The 3,346-nt window shown below is 37.9% G+C and overlaps 1 long non-coding RNA gene across 14 annotated transcripts; it reads right to left on the reverse strand.

The window, feature by feature from the left end:
* Window positions 1-352: 352 nt before the first annotated feature.
* On the reverse strand, window positions 353-3,346 carry LOC122577551. Of its 14 annotated transcripts, none has more exons than XR_006320376.1 (4): window positions 3,229-3,346; window positions 1,844-3,123; window positions 1,410-1,460; window positions 353-801 (listed from the first exon to the last, which is right to left on the reverse strand). It is a non-coding gene; the product is annotated as an uncharacterized LOC122577551 (long non-coding RNA). The 14 variants fall into 14 exon arrangements; XR_006320378.1 differs by having other exon boundaries at window positions 353-806; XR_006320377.1 differs by having other exon boundaries at window positions 1,824-3,123.

A 3,346-nucleotide genomic window follows, 5' to 3' on the forward strand; every position in this document is an offset into this window, starting at 1 on the left:
CCAACAAAACAATATATATATATATATGTCGGAGCATCGTCAGGAGAAAGGTATTGGGCATATAACGATTCTTCACTGGAGCTATACATTTTTTCCCTCGTAAAATTGAAACGACTTTTATTAACAAGAGTATGAGTTTACAGAGTTAACAAACAACTACGCGGATAAGACACTTATGACAATGGCCTAAGATTCGATAACGAATCCACGGTCAACAGGATAACTCTGTATTAAACGTAAAATACTTTAACACAACACACGTTTAATGGGACGCTCTTTATATACTGCTCGATGTGTAACTCTCCAAGGTGATCGCACGAATAATAGACTGATGGAATTTTTCCTTCCTTTTCGACTGCGTTCGTTTGTTATATACTGGCCCGAAGCTTCGAGAAGGTTCCAATCGCCGTTGCTAGGCAATCTCTGCTTGGAGTTTGATTGTTAATACAACGTGTGTCCCATTATATTGACATTCCCGGGGAAAAATGTCCACCCCGTGACCGCGGCTACGTTCGGCGACCAGTTGTGTCGCCTCGAACCCCATCCCAATATCACAAGTCTCGAACAAATACAATGAATGACAATTGTTTAATTACGGCTATAGTAGAATCTAGATTACAATATTACGGGATTTTCCCATAGTTCCAAACGGGAGGCTCCAGTGTCCTTCCATCTCCGAGATATATAAATCAACATCGAACATAATCAACTGTCACACGATTCTTCCTTCTTGCGCACAACACTTCACACGTTGACTACGCCTTCTGGGACCACTCACACATTTTGGAACCCGTCTTCCTTCTGCGCTGAAGCAACACATGTAGTAAATAAAAGATGAATGACACAAGACGAATTAAGAATAATAAAATAGAACAAAGTACGCACTGGAACAATCTGCATAAGGAACCTTTGACGAAGACACCTCCGTATTCGCCAATTAAAATCATAATCACTAAAACCTACATTGGAAAACAATAAACATCGGAGGCAACAATCACATGGAAATATTAATTAAATGAGCAAAATATATCTTATATACAACGGAATATAAAATTATAAAATTACACCATCGAATAACCTAAGCACGACACTATTGTCAAACAACATAAACACACAGAACGTCAAGACACATTTCACGAAGTCTCTCCATATACTGGGAGCATACAGCAGAGAAGATTGCTCAGACCAGAAGAGCAGTGACACAGGAGAACATCCAGGACTCCGGCAGAAGTCTCCTCAGGGAAGTGAGGCTTCGCACAGTCATCTGTATCGTCTTCACGAGCCATCCACACATTTTTGGAATCTCTCCTCCTTTTTGCGCTAAAACAATACACACAAGACCAGGCAGACAAACAAACGAAACACCATAGGAAAGAGGATAAAGTTAAAATAACTAAAATAATACATACTTGTACAGGTTGGACAAACGCAGGTACTTCCATGTCCATAACCAACATAACCTGCACCCATAGAGGAAAACATTAAAACCTACTATGAATCAAAAGAAATGTAAACTATTACATAAAGACGATCAAATGGATGAAATACCCTAAGGAACCACTAAAATACCGAACAAACTTAAAATAAATAAAATAAATACTAAGAATAATTTATTTGATCTACAATATCGAACTAAACCGTCAAACCACGCATTACCACGCACAAACACGCATCACTTCACATCATTTTTATGGAAAATACATATATCTAAACTTACTATTAAACAAAATATTTTATGGGAGACACGAAAACAACACGTGCTACACGTGCACCAGTTCCACAGAACAATAGAAGTCCCATTACCAGCCTCCACTAAAACTTACAAGGAAGCTTCCAGAGGTACCTCTTATAACAATACACGTGGCTAAAACGCTGCCATTGGCATCAGCACGGAAAGTTCCTTAGCCCCCAGACGCATCTTCAACAAGGACACATTGTCACGCGCCTTGAACATTCCCACAGGCATCAGCAGGAAAGGTTCCAGAAGCATCGCAGACGCAATTTCAGCAAAAGACGAAACCAGTATAATATCCACATTTTATCACGTACTTTGAATGTTCCCATCAGCACCAAAAAAAAAAAAACAAAAAAAAGGAATATGAGAAATCAAGATATCAGCGATCACAAAAAACCACGTCCTCTCGCGTACGCTGGCGGAAACCCAAAACTGCAGCATTGCGATTCTCACAGGAGCCAACTGTCATGTGACTATCGCCCCGTGGGGGATTTAGTTATAAATAAGCCTAGTAACATAGAAAAAGTTTCTTAGTTACAGTTGATTATTCAAAGTGTTTACACCGTCACTCTGTCAGTTTGATTTTCAAATAATTGTTTCAATCAAAATTTATAAGTGTCGACAACCAGTAAAAGTTCTTAGTTACCATTATATTATTCGAAGTGTTTATACCGTCACTCTATCAGTCTCTTAAATAATTGTTTCAATCAAAATTGTAAGCGTTAACGACAGTTATCATTCGAGAATCAAAGTGTTTATACCGTCACTCCGTCAAGTTGTCTCGTAAATAATTGTCTCGATCAAAACACAAGTTAGTAAAAGTTTTATAAGTATTAACAAGCGAGTTACCATCTTGTCAATCAAAATGTTTATCATTCTGTCAGTTTAAATAATTGTCTCATTCAAAATCGATTGTCTCTAGAATAATTGCGTCGAACGAAATTTATAGGTGTTCCGAAGATTGTTCAACGAAATAAGTGTCAAAGTTCCATTAACCACCGAATTGTATAATAGAATCGACTCCGCATATATCTGAGGTAAAATTTTAAATCTGTATATTCTTTTCTCTTTTAACTTCGCAGTCGTACAATGTTTAGTATCTGAACAAAGATATCCGTCGGCAGCTATAGTTGGCAAATAAAAATATCAAGAATACAATTCACGTGGATTTTATTTGAAACATATTGAATTCACAATAACCGTTCGCTGTATCAACTAGTGATTACGGGTTTTCAATCACAGAAAACACCTATAGTTTTCGTGTTTCTCTTCCCACTGTTAGCATATAGCTCATCTTTGGGCGAGACCTACGAAGCCACGCTTGTTGTCCACAGAGAACGCCGCCGTCAATAGATATATTCGTTCTTGCTTACGACTCCATAGATTGCCTAGAATAAAACAATCATTTTCACATTTCCATTTACTAAATTAAAATAATTATTCGCTGTGTTAACCTGTGACTACGGTGCTTTCAAATTTTTGAAATCACTTACGGATCTTCGCGCTCCTCTCCCACTGTTAGCATATATAGCTCATCTTTGGGCAAGGCTTGCGAAACCGCACGGGTCTCACACAGTGAAGAACATTAATTTCATTTTGATCGTATTAAAT

This window comes from Bombus pyrosoma, unplaced genomic scaffold, assembly GCF_014825855.1.
Source record: "Bombus pyrosoma isolate SC7728 unplaced genomic scaffold, ASM1482585v1 HiC_scaffold_4727, whole genome shotgun sequence".
Lineage (NCBI taxonomy): Eukaryota > Metazoa > Arthropoda > Insecta > Hymenoptera > Apidae > Bombus > Bombus pyrosoma.